The sequence below is a fragment of the Olea europaea genome, unplaced genomic scaffold, assembly GCF_002742605.1.
Source record: "Olea europaea var. sylvestris unplaced genomic scaffold, O_europaea_v1 scaffold2986, whole genome shotgun sequence".
NCBI lineage: Eukaryota > Viridiplantae > Streptophyta > Magnoliopsida > Lamiales > Oleaceae > Olea > Olea europaea.
This window is the reverse complement of record NW_019248500.1, coordinates 31,692-53,072: the sequence shown is the minus strand read 5'-3', so window position 1 is coordinate 53,072 and position 21,381 is coordinate 31,692.

Below are 21,381 nucleotides of genomic sequence, written 5' to 3'. Positions count from 1 at the left end.
TATATTGTTTTCAATAGCATTATCTCGTGTTCTCTTTTGAGTATTCTCAAGAATATATCTTTTATTAGGGAACACATCTTTAAAGAATTCAGCATCTCGAGATTCAAAAATTGTATTGACATGAATGTCACTTATATCAGATTTATGCACAAGAAATCTGTACGCATGACTATTTATTGCATATCCGATAAAAATGCAATCAATAGTTTTAGGACCTAACTTAATCCTTTTGGGAGGTGGAATAGCCACTTTAGCTAGGCACCCCTACACTTTTAAGTATTCATAGGAAGGCATTCTACCTTTCCATAACTCATAAGGTATCGAACCAGTTTTCTTATGGGGAACTCTATTCAGAATAAAGTTAGCAGTTAGTAGTTAGCACTGCTTCCCCCCACAAGTTTTGTGGTAATCCAGAACTTATAAGCATAGCATTAACCATGTCTTTTAGAGTTCTATTTTTCTTCTCAACAATCCTATTTTGCTGCGGAGTATACGGGGCTGTTGTTTGGTAAATAATACCAAACTTAGCACATAATTCATCAAACATGGACGAATCATATTCACCACCTCTATCGGATCTTAATACCTTAATTGTTTTTCCAAGTTGATTTTCAACTTCATTTTTGTAAGTAACAAATGCATTCAATGCTTCGTCTTTGCTACTTAATAAATAAACTTGGCAATATCTACTGTGATCATCTATAAACGTGATAAAATATTTTTTACCACCTCGAGTCTGAACAAATTTTAGATCACAAATATCGCTGTGTATTAAACACAACAGTTCACTACTCCTTTCAATTGTGTTAAAAGGTTTTTTAGCAAGTTTTGCTTCAACACAAATTTCACATTTATGTTTGTCTTCGGAGTCAAGTTTAGGTATAAGACCTAAACCTACAACTTTTCTTAAGGAAGCACGATTTACATGTCCTAATCTGCTATGCTCTAAATTCGAAGATTCAAGCAAGTAAACAGAAGCATTAGTTTTATTGATAACTTGTGGATACAAATATGTGGATTTTTTGTCCACTACAACAGCATTGGCCTTCAATAGACCATCAAGTAAATAATCATTCCCAACATACATGGCCCCCTTAGTAAGTACAAATCTATTAGATTCAAACACCATTTTAAATCCTTTCTTACTAAGAATAGCTCCTGAAATCAAATTCTTTCTGATATCTGGGACATGTACAACTTCATTAAGCGTCAGTTCCTTCCCCGATGTAAATTTCAAAATAACCTTTCCAATCCCTTCAATATTGGATGTTGTAGAATTTCCCATGTAAAGACACTCATTATGATTCAAGGTCTTATATTCAGCGAATAGGCCCTTATCCACACAAATGTGACGAGTGGCTCCTGTGTCCAACCATCAATCCTTGGCATTAGATACCAAATTAACTTCAGAAACAACAGCAGATAGGTTGATGTCTCCAACATCCGTAGAAATTTTATCCACTTCAGTTATATTGGCTTGGGGCGGTTTTTTTTTGTGTATCCTTCTTTTTGCTTCGACGGTCTTTAGCCCGATGTTCCAGCTTCCCGCAAATATAACAGTTGCCTTTGAACCATTTTGCATTGTTGACTTTTTCTTTGTCCATAGATGAGCCAGAACGCTTCCTTTTCTTGTTCTTGGACCCCGAGTCTTCCACCATGTTAGCCTTTGCTTCCATGTTGCGGACATTATTCTTCTTTTCTGCAGCCCGATTGTCTTCTTCAATACGAAGTCGAACAATTAGATCCTCCATCGTCATCTCTTTGCGTTTATGCTTGAGATAGTTTTTGAAATCTTTCCATAATGGAGGTAGCTTCTCGATCATAGCAGCAATCTGGAAAGATTCACTCAAAGTCATACCTTCAGCTTCAATATCGTGAAGTAGAACTTGTATCTCTTAAACCTGACTCATAACTGTCTTTGAATCAGTCATCTTAAAATCTAGAAATTTGCCGACAATGAATTTCTTCGTTCCGGCATCTTCGATTTTGTATTTTTTGTCAAGAGACTCCTACAGTTCTTTAGCCGTCTTGTAATTACAATACACACTATATAAAGTGTTATCCAATCCATTGAGAATGTAATTATGGCATAAGAAATCTGCATGTTTCCATGCTTTAATAGCTAACTGAGTATTTTTATCAGTAGCATTCTCCGATGTTTGTGCAGGACATTCTTCACACAAAAATTTTACTAAGTTCAATGTTGTCAAATAGAATAGTATCTTCTGTTGCCAGCGTTTGAAATCCGTGCCATTGAACTTTTTCGGTTTCTCATGTTGTGAAGCCGGTGGCATGACAATTTGATTGGAACCAGAATTTGGCACAATCAAAACATTAGTATTGCTCTCAACAGTACCAATCACAGCGCTAGTATTATTATCTGATGTACTAGCCATTTTCTGTAAAACCACAATTCCAGAAAATAATCAATAATAAAAATGTAGAAGAAATGATAAAATAAATCTGTCTTAAGATTGTTGTCGGAAATTCGACTAACGCAATCAAAAGAACAAGTAAAATAAGCAGAAAAATAGAAAATAGTAGATGAAGCGAGGTATGCCAAAGCAAATCTCCTTAAGACAGATTTCGCCCCCCAATGAAGTGCAAACGGGATTATGGATGTCTGTCTTCCAAGATACAACGCTCCTTCCAAAGTCGATACTGCACAATACCAACCTTGTCGGTCGAACCAATGAATGATCGTTCTCGAACGGAATAACCACGAGAATATAAGAGAATTTTTAGAGCAGAATATGGAAAAAGAAGAATTTAGAAATCAATTGAATTCCTAATTGATTTGGCGTGTTAAAAAAAACGAATCTGGGGTCTCTATTTATAGAGATTGAAGTGTCTCATGGAACAGGTGTGTGACATTTCAGGAACTGATGCACCACTTGGTCTGATTCGTCTTAGCCATTGGATCGTACTATTTTCATAATCTGACGGCCCAGATTGAACCATGAAGTGAAGTGTCCATTCATCATGCCTATTCACCAATTTCTGAATAGTCACAGCCATGTGGATGCCACGCGTACATCTAACCGCCACGCAGGAAGAAGGGACGCGACCTACCATGCGTGCGCCACCTAGAATGCCAACTCACCGAGCCTTGCGCTGCCACGTCATCGAACCACGAGTCCATTTTCCAAAACTATAAGGCTCCTCAGCTCCTCGCGATGATGCGTACGTGGGAGTGCCAAGTGCGCCTCTAAAGCGCCCAATGAGTACTTTGCGACGTGCGCGTGCCGGGACCGAGTCCGGGTCTGGGGAGCGGCCACTCTAGTGGTGACTAGCCTTTGGCTAGCTAAAGTTAGCCTAGTGGTAGTTAACTTATTAAATTATATATTATTCACACAACCCACTATATAAACAAGACTATTTTCTTGTAAACTTTCGATGTGGGATTCCTTTCCATATATAAAACACCTAAAATGGGCTTATCAACATATGGGCCTATATTGGAGACTTTTCCAATTCACCCAAATTAATTTTGCAATGGCCCACATCATTAAATATTACATTTAATGTTTTAACCCAATTACATTCAATTAATTCCAACAACGTGTTGTAGAAACTGCCCTTAACCCAATAATTCATGAAAATATGAAAACTGCAAGAATGGAAATAAGATATGTTAGGTATGAATGTCCACAATAGAATCTTTAATATATTTGTATGTTCTCCATGGCTGAACAAAGATTTAATTCTTCATTTATAGTTCTTCATTTTCTTAACATCATATTCTACTGATTCTTCTTCATGATGTCACCAACAACCTTACAGTTTCCCTTGTAATTCTAGTCAAATCACTTAGGATGCATTTGATTGCAAGCATGAAATTTGAATAGAAAGGAATTGCCTAGAATTCATTTGTATGGAAATTATTAATTAAATGTATTTGATTGAATTAGTTTTCGATTTAGAAAATATTATACTTGTCCATTTTTTATTGATGAGCAGATAAGAGAAAATGAATAGATAAGAGAGAGAAAGAAAGAGAGAGTGGATTCCCTAGAAAATAAAATCATACTTCCCCTAAATAAAATATTTTCCTTGATTTTAAGGAAAATATGGTCACGTGATCAAAAGTGTAAAAATGATTTTAAAGGCCATAAAAACCGGCTTCGGGTGTTGACTTGGGTTCGAGATTTGTTGGTTTAACAACTGAGTCAATGCAGCAACTTCTTGATGAAGATCTTCAAATGCTTCCAAAGTAACAATTGCAGGTTGGGCGTTGGTGCTTTCTGCCACGCGATTTATGTAACGTGATTTTATACCGCAAGCGTACGGTGTCAAGTTTTGTAGTATATTAAAGAATTGAAAAGTGTCGAACCCACAGGGATTGATATTCGACTCCCACTGAGTACTATAATTGTGTCTGCGTTTACTTTATTAAATTGATGTTTGAATACTAAACTAACGTCAATGAATTAAATAATGCAATAAAAGTGAGGCAATTTCTAAAGATTAAATCAAAATTACGTAATGTCTAGGGAGTGATTTCATCGTATTCTCGACATAATTCTCAATCCCTATAGATATTTCCATCAACTATTTCCTGAATTCATAGACAAGAATCCTAAATTAATTCTATTTCCCCCTCTCGAGCGTCAAATAGAACCTATCTCTATATTTTAACCCCAATATCTCTATTCCGAATTAAATATATAAAGATTATCACGTACTTGGTTCTTGTTTTACCCTTAAAGATTCGCACTTTCTCTCGTAACCTACAAATCTAGGTTATATTGTTCCTAGATCACGCCTAAATTTTCCTCTCTCGAGCGTCAAATTTAGAACATCAATTCATTCAATTGGTGATCAGGCAACTGAAAGTATCAAGCAAGAACAATACAAATCAATTCTGAAAAATTAAATGGAAATACTATAAAGAAATTAAATCATGTCTCAAATAGGTTACATCAAACCCTAGATTTAAAAGTTTAGTTCATGATTGAGAAGAGAAACACAATAAAATACAAATTAAGTCACATGGAGAAGAAAAAGATAAGAAAAACTCAGTTTGTTGTTTGATTTCTTCTCCAAATCTGGTGAATTTCCTCTCAATCGGTTTTCCTTTGCCTCTTCCTATTCAGGCTTTGGAATGTATTTATAGTGTGTAGGAGTTTTGGAAAGACTTGGGGATGAGTTGGGTCGAGAAAGAATGGTAAAAACCTAAAAAATTACTCCCGCAAGGCGGCGCCTGGGCACTCATGACCACTTCGGTTGCACTGCATAGCTTTCAGTATTTTTATCATAATTCTTTTTTTCGATATCTGATTGAGGTGATTCAAGATGCGTTGAAAAGGTAATTGAAAGAGCTACAACTTTGCTTCAGGCATCATTTTCCAATTCGATCGCTTTCTGTGTCGAAAATGGGTCTGAATATGAGACTAAAAATTCGGTGTAAAACTTTTCTGTTGGAAAATGATTTATGACCATATCTTGACTAAATTTGATCCATTTGACATCTTTCTTCATCCAATTGGCTTCTAGAACTCTCGAATCTTCATTCCAAGTTTCGACACAACTTTTGATTATGTGCACCTTAGTCCTCGAACTTTGGATCTCTTACATTTTGGTCCTTTCATCCAATTTCACCAACTTTTGCCTATTTCTTTCATTTGGCCTCTTTTATCACTTGTTTCTCCACTTCATCCATCCTTCAAAATAGCATGAAAACCACATGCTAGCACCTCTAAAATACATGAGAATCGACTAAGTAATAAGCTTAATGGCCTTGATATGAAGAGTGAAATATCACTCATCACTTTCGGTGGCAATTCTGGAGGGACCGAAAGATCCCCGACATGAGGTTGAGTTAGAGTGGTTGAGCTTGTTGGAGGAGGTCATGATCGTATATTAAGCATCACTTTTGGTAGCATTTTTCACAAACGGCGCCAATGATGCTGCTAAAAATATGCACCCATTAATTCCCGAACTTAGTGATTGTAAATGACCACAAATAGAAATTCTAGTACCTAAAACAATGCCTCAAGATGTGTCATCGTAACCCCTCCAATGCTTAAGTTAGCTAGAAGGAAATTTATGCAAAAGGCTATAAACTAAAAATATGAAGCGTACCTTGATAATGAATGGCGTAATATTCATAGAGATAGACAGTGCAATCCTGATTAGATTGGGTCACTTAGTTATCTCATCTTGTTTAAGAGTTTTGAAAGATGTTAAAGTCCTACAAGATGTGGACACTAGAATTTAACTGTTAGACTATTATGTTTGGATATGGATGGGATTTTAGAGATAAAGTTATGATGCAACAATGAATTTCTTAAAGAGGAGCAGATCACACCCTTGAGTGCATTAAACTTGAACCTATCCCTATATAATGTCACCCGAGGAGTATAATGCTCGAGCACATAGGGGTTTTGGTTGTAAACAAAATAATCCTTGGGGTTATGCATTGGTTGGGCTTCATTTTTTAGATCAACCTCAGGATTGCAAAACTATGCAAATCATAGGCCCCCTGTACTTGTGTTAGAGGCTTGTGGTTGCATGACTTGATGCACGAGCCTCTAAGATCGGATGCAAAAGATGGGCTGAAGACATAAGCTGGAAGACTTTAGGTAGGTTAATTGAGAATTGATTTGGGGATTGTCATGGTCGAGCTTGAAATGAAGCTTATTATTATTTTGCCCAGGTGTGTTATGCTCGAAATGGTTATGGAACATGTATGTGGTGTTTGATCGAGCAACGAGTGATGGTATGTTAGAAATGAGTTTCGTTGGATGATTAACACGCGGCCAGTGATTAAAGGTCAGGATTTTGTGATCCCTAGCTTTCTCTGGAGCATATAAATACCTAACTCCTTTTTCATTTTTCACTTTTTTGCTCCTTTACTCTCGGTATTTTTTTTGCAAGGTTGTGCTTAGGCTTTTAGATGGTTGTTTGAGCCTCGAGGTTTTAAGGTAAGAGATAGAGATCCAAATTATTAAAGAATTATTATTTTTAGAGATGTCTAATAGTGATGGTTCCTCAAGGTTGGGCAGTAGAATCGAAGATTTAGGAAATTCACTCATTCGCGTGGCCATACCCCTAGATGCTCAGCACATGAATCATAATGGGCCCCAATTCACCCTTTTCAACATTTTCTGTAGGTATAAAGAACATACTATCTATTCAGTGGCTACTGGCTAGGAAATTTGGAATAATGCCCTATAGTGACTGTAGAGCCCTAGGGCATAGTGAGTGCTCAAAAAGGGGAGTTTGTAATTTTTAGAGATTCCTTAAAGGGGGATTTAGGTGACCCCTCTACTACTTCTTTCTCGAGTTTTTTCGAGCATTCTATGTGCTCGTGGTAGTTGGTGCCTAATGCATGGAGGATGCTCGTATATTTCTTACTAGTAGGTATTTATCTATAACCACAAGGCTCGACCTCATCAGATTAATCTTCAAGCTGAAGCATTTCTCGAGCTTTACTTGTTTCGTCTATCTTTCTACTCAAGGTAGGTTTAAGATCCTGAAGATGCCAAGCTTGCTCAAAGGCTGGAGGAAAAATATTTTTACATCATAGATCCCATGCATCCCTTTGAGATATATTACGAAATATCTAATACTATTAGGTTCAAAGATAGTCAGACCTACTTTAAGGTATTAGAAAACGATAGGCAAAAGCTCAAGGACTTTGAGCCCCTTGTGTATAACCTCGACAACCTCTTTAGGTATGACATTTTGGATCTCATGGAAAGGCATCGAGGGCAGGACTCTATCCCTATCTTTATGTCTTTGATTGTTTATGTTCGGCTAATAACTTGTTTTTCTTTTGGTAGATATGATTTTGGATCCAATTGCTCTCCATTAGGCTGCGATCAAAAAATGGAAGGCTCCTTAGGTTAGAGCTCTGCTATAGAAAAGGGCAAAAATATATCTCGAAATAAGACTCTTGAGCAATCGAGGAGAGGTCCTGGTGAAATGTCGAGAGCTAAAGGTCAATTAATTAATATATACATTAATCTACTTTCAATGAATCTTGATCTACATAAATCTAGAATTATTATATATAATTTTTTTTTTATTTGTGTAGTTATAAATTTTTATGACAGTTTAAATTCATGTATTGACAATTATTATTATGTACCAAATGTAGTAAAAAAATGTTGCTCATTTGTAGTATTCATCATCACAAAAAATTGAATAATAAAAGTTGAGTTTTGAGAATACAATTGTAACATCCCAAAATTTTCTAGTAAATTTTTCTAATATTTTAGGGAGTTTATTTTTAATTTTAGGGACTTAATTTAATGATAGAATAAATGTTATTAGGGATTGTAATTAAAAATAATATTATGAGGATTGAAAATACAATTTTATAATTGCATATTTGCCCAAGGGTTAAAGGTGCAATTTTATAAACAAAGAAATAATTGCATATGTGGTCCAATGTCTAAATATGTAATTTTAAAATCCAATAAAATGATTACACATTATCATAGGGGTTATATGTGCAATTTCATAAATTGCACACTTAATCCCTACCATCAACTATAAATAGAGGACACTTTTGAAATTTGATGTACCATTCTTTCCATCATTTTTACTCCTTAACGTATGTCTTTTCATCAAGTTAAATATTTTAAATTTTTTTAGTTAATTATTTATTTAGATAATTATTTAATTGGTTTATAAATAGGAATTAAAATTTATTGCTTAGGGTTCTTTAGTAATTGATAAAAGATAATATTATAGTTAAGTTTAATTAATAAAAGCAAGGAAGATAAATTATAATTTTTCCATTTCAAAATCTTAACTTTGGAAATTTTAAAACTTATGAACTAGAAGATATATTGAGTTTTAGGTTACTTAGCTCACATTATTAAGGATTGTATAAAGTAGTTTTGGGGGAAAATATAGAAAGTAAGGAAGAAGTGAGTAGGGATAGAAAATAACTTGGTATAATAATTGTTAATTTCATCATGATAATGTGTATGGAAATTAGGTCACTACTGTATTTATATAAGTGGTAAATTCAATAGGAAGAAAGATAACAATTATCACTTGAGGCTTAAACTTAAATTACTTTGATCTAGTTATGTGATAAGATGTGAAGAATAAATTGTTATAATGCATGGTATCAATGGTAAGATATGATGAAAATGTGGTAAAGAAAAATATGGATTGGATAAGAAAATTTACTAATGGGTATGGATGTATATATATACTTGTGTTAATTGAAATGAAAAGTGGATCAAGCATGAAATGAGAAAGTAATATGGTAGTGTGTTGACTAACTTAAATTGTACAAGTAATAATTTTATGAAATTTAGTTAATGATGATAACGAGAATTTCATTTAAATTATTAATGTCATTATTATTACTACTAGATGACAATAAACTAGTATCATTATTTTTATTAGGGGTATGCTATTAAATAACCTATATTATCTTATAAGTTTAGTCTAGATATGATAATCTGGAAATAATAAGATATGATATGATTAATGTAGAGATTATTGTGTTAATACAGATATTGATCAAGGAAATTGCAAAATAGGTAAATATTGTTGTTTTTCCAACTACAGTGCAAAATATATTAATATGTGTAAATATATGTTTATATGTGGTTATTTCTTTTGCAATGTGACATGGTAGTATGTTACACATGTATTGAGTTTATTTGAAAAACGTATGAATAATTACGTTTTCAAGATTATGTATACTTGTGTTGTCATGCTGATTGAGTTGCAGCTGAAAATTTTGAATGTGAATCCCATTATAGATGTACCGTACTATTGTGACCGAATAACTGTACCGCTTTGAGGCTCCCAACGGTCATTAAGGATAGGGTATTAGGAGTTCGACACTTATATACAAGTAGTGCCAGGAGGTTCCTTGGTGGTCTTGGGGACTGCGGATAGGTACTTTGAGCACTATATATATGTAGGCTAGGCCTTGAATTAGCATATATGATATAATGATGTGGTATCCTGAGTCTCGGTGGACAATGATGGATGCGTTGATATTGGATTGCGCGCAGGAAAAATGCCATGTTAATCTGAGCTCATACAGTACACTATAATAGAGATTTGGGCCCATGTATGTTTGACATGCATCATTGCATCATCATATTTACTGAACTTTAAAATCATTAAAAAAAATAGTTGAGTTCTCTCTCTGTTTTTCGCAGGACTTATTTTGGGTTTATTATGATTATATCGGAGTGTCCGTGTGTTTCGGTAAGGCAATACTTTTCAGTTTGATTTTGGGGGTTCTGTAGATACCAAGATTTTGATCAAATGAGCTATATTGTTCATTTTATTGGCATCCTAGTGAAAACTCTACTGGAGCATGTCAATTCTCACGATTAGTAGGGGATGGGGAGATGCATGGAGGGAAGGCAAAAGGGGTATGCAGAGGAAGAAGACGACGACGACATTAGAAGAGTGTTTCGAAATATCAAATTAATTTGTATTATTATTTAATCTTCATAATTTGAGTCAGAAAATTATGTAAATTTAAGAAATTTTAATTTACAAATAGGCAAGTGAAGTACTTCTCTTAGCCTAAAGCTCTAGAGTTAACTGAGGCTCCCATTTAAAATTTATTTATATGGATGTCTTTATTTTTCTTATGAAAAAATCTTTCCATAAGTTATTACATTAAAAAATAATTAAAGTCCTTTTTAAAAAGATAATTAACATTACGAATGATTTTATAGTTTGGTAATATTAAACATAATCAGTTAACAATTTAATTTACCAAAAAAAAAAGGTCAATAAACAATTTTGATAAACAAAAAATTAAATATTAATCGAGAATAATTTGTCAAGAGCAACTATCTTATAACAAAATAAAAAAATATGAAAGATAATAAATTATTGAGCGACACTGATAACTTTCCATCGGTAATTGAAGCACTTAGTGATTCTGATGACATTGTCATCGATTATCATGGGCAAATTTGTGTCTATAATCACCAATAACAGTGTTGTTGGTAAGTTGGTTTTTCATCATTAATAATTTGTGTTTATGAATTTCTTTATTGTTATTTTCGAAAAAACTCCCTTGACAATTTTGTCTAATACCTCTTTAATTGTTCGAGCAGCCTTTGAACACCAAACAACTAGTTGAGAGTTTTTTGCATGTGAAATATCTTTTGTATGAAGAATGCCCATAATTTTTTTGTGTGCACAAATAATTGAAACCAATCGAAGCATTATAAATGAAAATATATGTCATGATTTTTACAAACACTAGTCTATTGCCCGTGCAATGCACGGGCGATATTATTTTTAAGGTAATGTTAGCATAACAAAATATTGCATTGCATTTGTTGTTTCGATACTCTTAAAGGGTTCTCAAAAAATTGTAAGCACTTCAAACCTTCAAAGAAGGTTGAGATTTATGAAAATATGGCTAGGCTTTGTGAATGATGGATAGATACATTCATGTTTCCACTACCAGCTTCCACTTTCAGCTCCCTCCACGTTTCCATAACAAAATTGTTTGTATGGTGACACTTATTAAACTTTCACGACATGGAAAACAAGAATAGTAATTGGCAAATAGTAAAGCTAGAAATTCATCATTTTAAATCAAATGTTCGAAAATTATAGCATTTTCAGTTAAAGAGTGCTAAATAATTCTAAATGAAGCCATATCTAAAACAATTAAGGAGACTATAAGCCAGATTTCATTTTTAGAGCTACTATTAACAAAAATTTAATAAGTTACAATATCACAATCTATCATTAAGGCATTAAGTTAAGAAGGATTTTAATAATTACTGATATAAAGCATATATAACTTTCAGAACATGGTAAGCAATAATAGTACGTTGCAGATCTTGTACTACACACAAGTGCAAGTGTAATTCAACAAGGATAGAACATGCTCTGGCTCGTGATTATAGAATATATTAGCGTAACACCAGTACACATTACACCAATAAAATGCTAAAATTAGGCCATATCCATTTGAAGCAATTAAGAAAATACATCTGCACCATGTTTGCATTTCAAACCATTACTTACTGAAAAAGTATCCATAAGATGTTCAATGGTAACAATGTCCACCGACAAGATTACTCAATTATAGTTTAAAAAGATTCACTGGAAATTAGAACACAATTGTTGTATCAGAGCTTGTGAGCCAGAGATACCAAACTTAGGAGCTCATCATAGAACCGGAGTTTCTCCTACATTCTGCCAACATATCCATATATAACTGAAACTTGCTGATGTCGTTGCCATAGCCATTGAAGCACTACAAGAAAATTAGAGACGAACATATGAACATGAGAAACTTCACTTCGACAATCAAATAATAAACCGATGTAGAGATGTTACACTAGTGGAATAAAGCAAAAATGAGAGGTTGCTATGTTCTCCAGGTCATAATATCTTATGATACAGGATAATATGCAAGAAATGTCAGATTTAACACCTAATGTACATTGGAATTTATTGTACTACTGGAAGTTGTTGTATCCTAAGATCCCATCTATTATAGAAAGCATAAGATTGAGACCGTGGTTCTCCTTAAACAAATTAAGAAAAAATTAATTTACCGCCCATCTTGTAGTTCATGGCCCAATACACAGTTTGTATCCACGTCTGCTACAAGGACTGCCAACATTAAATACATGCAAAAAAACGTTTAAATAATATCGATGATCACTTCGAAGAATTTCAATCAAAACAGCGTCGCTATTTCAGTAAACATAAACTACAATGTATCCCAAAAAATTCATATAAACGCGTCTACAGGGATATTTGTGTATCATCAAACCTGATATTAAATGAGGGCATTGAGTGCCAAACAAATACTTCAGCACGACAATTCATTAAATATCATTTATTATTTTTCAGAAGTGACCTGGAATTTTCGATATGTACAATATAGACTTTGCCATCACTAATGTTGATAAAAATGAAGGACAGTCACTAAGATGTGTGTGAATTGAGAACATAATTTAAAAATAAGAAAAGGCATGTAAAACGCACGCTAGTCAAACTATTGGCTAAAAAGCAAACAGCTTCAAGTCTCTTATTTTAATGTATTTTTGTGAATTCTATATAACCGAATGACGTGTGATTGAAAAATTCATTTTCACTAAAAATGATTATTCCAATATTATTTTGTAGGCCTGATTGATAGGGCAAAGTAAACAAAGTAAAACAGCTTCATCATGTTGATTCAATTTAGTAACCATTAGTGATTAGCATAAACTCGGTAACATTTGCAATATGAACAATAGCCCTATTGTAAAAGAAAACGATAAAATTAAACAAGGAAGAATAATTACCAATAAAATTTTGTTGGAGTGTTTTCAGGAATAATATCATCTTCTGTAGCAACTTTTTTGTCAATTGGAGCAAACCCATCAAAGAAGACCCAGAGTTCACCAGAATTTGACTCAACTTGTAATTTTCCATCATCTAAAGTGGGGAACAATATTTATAGATATTAAAATAAATATAGAAGTAGTATCTATAGAAAGACAAATGCATAAAAGAAAACAGAATTACAGCCATAGCAACTAAAAGAGTTCTTACTTACAATTGCAACATCACACGTCCCTTCATGATATTTTTCTTACAAAAATTGAATTACTTCTAATGCCTTGGCCCTTTCGTGAATATTGGAGCTTGCACCGTTGAACTGATATATCTTGTTTTTAGTGTGTGTCCAGAATAAAAAAATCATTATGTCCAGAAGAAAATGTGACTGTGATACTTTGAAATCTCTCATGTTAAGTAGTGTCTCATACTTGCCACCGAAGAACCTACATTTATTCCAGTGTATAGAAATAATTAAAATAAATAATTTTGAAACTATGAATACAAGATTATAGATTGAATTTTGATAAAAAAATCTTACTGTATTTTAATAATTTTAATGAATTTTCATAATTTGTTATGATTAGAACAAACATGGACGTAAAAAATATTCATTGTGACAGATATCTGTGACAATCTTTCGTCTGTATAAACGTATCTTCTCTAGCGAAACTGCTTCTAATGGATATCCGAAAACGAAGCATTCAATGTATTTGAGAAGGAAAACTCCAGAATTTGACCTATAGAAAAAATAATTTGAAGTTAGTTTATGTTAATTTTGTAAATGTAAAATAAAATTAAATAAAAAATTAAATATTACAGTAAATTGTTGAGATAGTTACCCATTATTTTGACAAGGTAGATGCGGTATGATTTCCAATTTCATATGCTTATTTCTATGTTTTCTTAAAATTGGTTTGCCGAAGAAAATGTCTGTAGATACCAATAATGATTGTACTACAGTCAAAACTGGTTCTGCACGTAATTTAATTGCGTCTGGTGTATGGATGTTGTGGTTGCAATCATATACATGAAACTTTCACTTTTGAAAGTCGACAAGAAAAAAAACCAAGTGTTGCCTAGATATGCGGATGGAATCAATAAATAGTTGTATGTTATCCATGGACGAGCATATACAGGTAATTCTCATTATATGTACTGTTGTAATGCATTGAAATTACTTGTACAATGGGAAGTTCCTCCTTTTATAATTGTATACCAATGAACACATTCATTCTCGAATCTAAGGTCCATGATTGCATATTCTTTAGAAAGCATGGGAGATCCATTGTGAATAAGCCTTCTCAACAGCTTTAATTCTATATCAATATGCTAGTAAAAAATGTAAATTAGATATATTAATAATGGAGTAAAATTAATTATGATTACTAAAGTTGACTTACCACAATATATCTTTCATTTGATTTATCATATTTATCAGCGACTGTCTTCCGTATAGATTGCCGATTTCATCTTTCCAGTATGCGCTGTATAAGAAAAAATAAATTGTAGTCAAATAAGTAAAATACAAATTATAATATTTAAGTTAACGAGGTTAAATTTAATATCTTACTCTGATGGATTTTGTGATATCCATTCTCTAATGTTTTTGTATCTGTCGATATTAGAATCTTCTAAAGTATTAGTTGGCGTTATCGATGGAGATTGTGTCTGTTTTTCCTTACCTTTTTTTCTTTCGTCGATCTTTCAACGTTTTATGTATGTTCAGATGTTGAAGGGATTTCGAATTCAACTGGACTTGTATGAGGAGGCACGTCTCATTGTACAGAGGCTACAATTGTTTCCATGTGCGATTTCCTGTCGGATAACTGATTCTGCATATTTCGATTTTGTTCATCAATGTAAGACTTCGTTAAACCGAAACTGGTATCCACATAAGATTGCATGTTAGATTGTACGCCCTGGAAGTAGTCTTGTTGGTCTTTTTGCTGATGTTCAAAAAATTGTTTCTGATAGTCAAAAATTGTCCGGTAGAAAGCTTCTTGCTTTTCAAGAATTGTATGATACTGAGCTTCTTACTTTGTTGATTCTTGAATCATTTGTGTTTTTAAGCTGTCGTAGAAACCAAAGACATCTTGTCTATATATATTGAACATCTATTCCATATCTTGTTTAGTTACATAGTTTGAGCTACCAGAAGAAATAGATTCAATTCCATCTGAAGTGTGGATAGTTCTTTCTTGTGTATGTATGTTATTTGTTGGAATTTGTTGTGTTACATTGTCGAATTCACCATTGACAATGTTGTCTAGTGTGTGATGTTGGTTGTCAATTGGTAGCGAAAGATTTGTATACCAGAATGTTTCCAATTCTGCTTCAGTAGGATTTAGCGTTGCAATTACTGTAATCTATAATTGTAATAAAATATCAGACATATTTTTTAAAATTTTTTTATAAAGAATTAAATATATATTCAATTGTATATTGAAATAAACATACATCTTGAACAGCCAAAAATTGTCTAATAACATATTCTGTTAATACTATTTGAGGCTGCCATTTATGCATTCGTGGACATTTTAAGCTTGTATGTATACGATGATCGAATTTTCATCCAATTTGAGGAAAAGCTTCATATATCTAATACTGAAATATAAGTAAAAAGAATTATTAAAGTTTTTATATGATTAAATTATACGTAATGAAAAAAACAATGAAAGAAAAATACCTGGAATGCGAGCGGATAACCATGCAATGAATATTTACAGTCTGTTTGGTTATTTTGTTGTATTCTTCGTACTCTTTCGAGCTGTGATTCTTGTAATGAATTTAATAAAACAAAGTATGCCTTACGGTCCCATGAATACATAAAAAACTCATCAAGTTGTTCAACAATTCCAAGGGTTCTGAAATCGATGTATCTTCTAGTTGGTTTTAAAACGCATTCGACGAACATAACTAATCCCAACTTAAATTTATCTTCTCGATCTTGACACATATGAAATATTTCAGAAAGTCTTATCACAGTAATTCTCTTTGAACCATTGAAGTATTCATCCCTAAGTCGAGTATTACTAAAATTGAGATCAACAGTAACTTCATGGCATTGTAATCCAGTGATTAGACAAAATTCTTGTAGGCCAAAACGAGCTACATGATCGTGTAATTGTACCCAAACTTCGTTATTTTTACCGCAGTTTATAAGTCTCATTATGAACTCATGTATTAATTTGCTGCTAAATTTTTCATTTTGCTTTTTATACATATTTCCGCAAATGAATCAATGGAATGGACTGCACAATAAAGAAGCTTGATCGTCTGCATCTATAAGTTCTACAAAATCTTTAAGATATTAATGATTTACAAATTGAGTAATCGTAGCAGAGAACCATTGATTTGGAGATAATTTGTATTCTAACGACATCTGCAAAAATTATTTAAAAAAACTATTCATTAGTCAACAAATTTATTCATATACTAATCTAACATAATTTTTTAGAAGCTGACAATTTTTTTTTATTATGATGAATGATATTTTACGCACTACAACTTTATTTAAAATAAATTTAAGATTATATCTATACTACTTGAAGCATTGTTTTTTGTCATTAATCTGAAACTCTACATGTATTGTGATGGAAATGATAGCTACTCACATTTTCATATTTGAAACTTAATAGTACAATATATAGATGGAAATAATATAATTTGCACTATGATTACTATATAGTTTAAATAAATAAAATTTGTGAACTTTAATAATTACGCAATATATTTGAAGAAAATGTTATACAATAATTTATGAAATTGGAATAAGTCAATAATGAGCGGAGAAAAATAATTGTAAAAAATAATATTAAAAAAATAAAATATAAAAATAAAAATAAGTAGTCAATTACAGAAATGAATAAAAAAAAATTCTATGTCGACATATAAGAACAAAATTATATAATAATCATTCGAATACTTTCAAATAAAATAAATAAATTTATATAATTAAAATTCAAACAATATATAATGAATTTGCTGCAATTCAGTGGTTTTTGTATTTATTTTCCCTACTTTTCTCTATTCCTACACTGTAAGAATGAATATGTTATTACTGTTTGTAAAGTATTTTCATTTTTCTACTTTATCCTTCAATCCTATTTTAATTTTTCAACTCAATTAATATATCACCACTATTACAAAATTAATTTTGTAAATAATCTGATAAATTTTTACGTGGTCTAGAAAATTTCCTGATAAACTTTTAAATTATTTTTAGTGTAAAATGAGACATCATTTAAAAATTAAAAATTTCGATAACAAGCTAACTTTAAAAATTCATCGAAGATTGTTTGGTAGTCGAATCCATAAATATTTTATATTCTCTCAAAGCTCATTTCGAAAATTATATCATAGACACATCGAATTATTTAAATGAATATCAAAAATAGATAAACATATATTAAACGTGTGTGTTAAAAAATGCATATAACTCATTTTTTTCTAAAAAAATCAATTATTTTCTTAATGTTTATTTTTTTCGCGAGATAATTTTTTTAATACAGTTCACATCATTTTTTTATAAAAAGTGTATGAAGTCAATTTTTTTAACGTAGGATAAATATTTAGAACGATAGAAAGTAAGAGAATAACTATAATTGGCGATTTGGAAGGAAAAACAATGAATTTTGACCTCGAAAACGATGCCTACCCAGCGAAGCAACAGTTATGGCAAAAATTGGGGTCATGGGCGCTATTCTGATAACCGTAACAAAAGTTATGGCAAAATTACCAAAAAAACGTATAAAAAAAACTTTGAGCACTCCGCGCAGTGTGGAAGCAACTGATTCCACGTTGTGTGAACTGCTTTTGTCAAAAATATCACATTAATAATCCATCTATTATTCCGTACACAAGGATAAAATATTCAGAATAATGTTAACGTAAAAAAACATTTTGAAAATAAAAAAAAAATGAACAAGTTAACATGACTATCTTAGAATTAACATACTATAAAACTTGTTACTTGAACACTGCAAGATTGAGTTTGAACTGGCAAAAAACTTTAATAGTGATATATAAAAATCTTTTTGCATTTTTGCATGATTTTCCTAATGTAATAGTATTGGTAAACTACATATTCTCTATATGATAAATATATTCGAAATATATTTTCATTGGAAAGAAGATTACCTTTTCTAGTGGTTCAACTTTGTTCGCTTTTGAAAACTTTGAAAGCTAAACAAAAATGTGTTTCTGTGTGAAATGTGCCGTGAAAGGATGGTTAAATGATTGAATGTGGGTGGTTAAATGGTTGAATATGGGTAGGTAGGTTCTGGATAGTATTTTGAATGTTGGTAGATAGATGTTGGTAAGTAAATGTTGGTAGTTGAAATGTATAAATGTAAATTGTTTCATTTATTATTTATTTTTTTCTAATTTTTAATTTTAATTAGGGAGAATGTTTTTTTTTTTTGTGTTTTTTACTTATGAATTATTTTCTTTTTGTTCTCGATTTTGTTAAATCATTTTTGTTTTTTTCTTTATCTATATATGTAGAAGAGAGAGTTTGCATGAAAAGTAAAATTATACGTAGTTGTTGATATAAGTTTATGGGAATATTTACTGAACGAAATAATTGACTGTATAAATTAAATAATTTGTTTAGAAGTTAATTTAAAAGCTAGGTAACTAGACTTTGTTGAATAATTACAAAATGAAAAATGTGAGTATATTGAACTTGTGTTTTGAGATACGTAGAATTGAAGAGGAAACTATGTTTAAGTAATAGATAAATCGAAATATGTATTTAAGATGACTATTTTTTATTGATAGTAAAACGATATGATATAAGTGGTTAAACGGTTGAATGTAGTATTATCCTATTGTGAATTATCATAATACATAATTCTTTCTATGTAAAATCATTTAGATCAATGAAATTAGTTCTTCTTTACATCATGTCTTATGATTATTAAGTCTATGGAAAAAAGAAAATACTTTATCCTAACGTTGTCTTTTCTTGATGAATTAGATATCCATATTTGAAAATAAAGCATAAGTCAGTTTTGTTTTTTACAAGCATGCAATTAAAAGAAAATGAAAAAACAATCAAGAGGAAAAATTATGACAAATTAAGCTTTTTATATTTGACTTACTAATGTAGCTACATAATTTATTTACTTATAAAGAACTTAGTTGTGTGGATTTCAAAACATTTGCAAGAAAATATAGTCATTCTTTTGCTTTCATGTCTGGATTTCATATAGAAAAAATGAAATAAATATTCAAAATGCAAATTGTTTTGATTTGTTTATTTTGGTAGATAGACGTCGGTAGATATGTTGGTAAGTAATATTGATAGTTGGTAAGTAAATATTAGTAGTTGGTGTGTGTAAATTCAAATTGTTTGATTTATTATTATTATTATTATTTTTAATTCTAATTAACTCAATTAATAAAAAAAATTTAGGAGAACCCTTTTTTTTTTGCGTTTCTTACTTACAATTATTTTCTTTTTGTTCTTGATTTCGTTAAAGTATTTAGTTCTTTTTTAAATAACAATTATTTTCTTTTTGTTCTTGATTTCGTTAAATTATTTAGTTTTTTTTAAATAAAAGAGAGAGTTTGCATAAAGAGCACAGTTATACGTAAGTTTATGGGAAAATTTATTGAACGAGATAATTAACTATATAGATGAAACAGTTTGTTTAAAAGCTTATTTGAAAGCTAGGTAAACTCTATTGGAAGTAAAAAAAATATGTATATACATATAAAATTAATTTAAAAAATTACAAAATGGAAAATGCAAGTATATTGAACTTGTCTTTTGAGATACGTATTCGATTAAGCATAATTGAGGAGGAGATAATGTTTAACTAATAGATAAAGTAAAATATATATTTTAGACGACTACTCTTTATTGATAGCAAAAAAAGTTTTATATATTAGTGTCAACCATGGTACGAGTACAATTCTTTGATTTTAGAGTGAGTATTTACATTTCTAACAACAAAAAGGTACCAAAAATACTTAAAGCAACATGTTCTATCTGGAAACCCAAAATCATATAATTGAATCTTAACCGAAGACTCATTAGTCTACTGGAGATTTATAGATTAGGTTGCTTGTAGAATCACAGAAGTGGCCACTGTTAGTTTGCCTACTGTCCTAAAACAAAACGAACGTGAATCTTTTGAGTTGAGGTTTTATCCAGAGCTAAGGACATCAGTATCTTCAACATGTTCATCAGTCTTCATTTTCTTCTTGGAATGAATTTCGATTTTTTGGTCTCGAGTTTGAAAGAGAGCTCTCTTTGCATTTGGTGTAGGTACTTCGTCGGTGTTTGTAGAATCTTGATTGTCTGTCATGTACATCTTCTCTTTACTTTTCGTAGACGTTTTGTTCGAACTATCGTCAGTCGTTGCAGGAGAAGGATCCAATTCCATGATTGTATTTGAAGAATCAACGTCAGTCGTTGTTGAAGAGTTGAATATGAAGATAATTTCATATCAGTATTCAGGTGGATTTTGGCTTTTTGGTGTTATTTTTAGGTAAAAAAGTTGTTCTTGTTCGTTCTCAGTTCTTATGGGATCTTTTAGTTGTGTATTGACATCTTGGAATATTCAAATTGTACTCAAGTGTAATGTGTTGAAGTATATGGAAATAATTATTAAAAATTTAGTAGTGTTTGGAGTCAACCTTTTCAAAATGGTTCATAATTTCGACGGCACTTGCTTTCAATAAAGTTTTTGCCGTTTCTCCTATCACGATTGCATCCAAGCCTCCAGATTTATCTTCAATATGTACAAAAGCAGTTACCCTATATAGAGAAGTTAATTAAATTACATACTAAGTTTTGTTGAATGAAGTGTTGTTTTCAATAAATAGTTAAATATAGGTTTAGAGGTACATGTTACCTTGGTATTGCTTTTGCGTGTTCAAATTTGCAGAAATGACACTTATGAATTTGTTCCAAGTCTGCACTTGACTTGCATACGAAACGTTTCTACGTGGTTAGATGAGAAATATAGTAATAAGAAAAATTGTAGTGTGTGTGTGTGTGTGTGTGTATATATATATATATATATATATATATATATATATATAAACGTTTTCGAAATTACTCCCCAATGG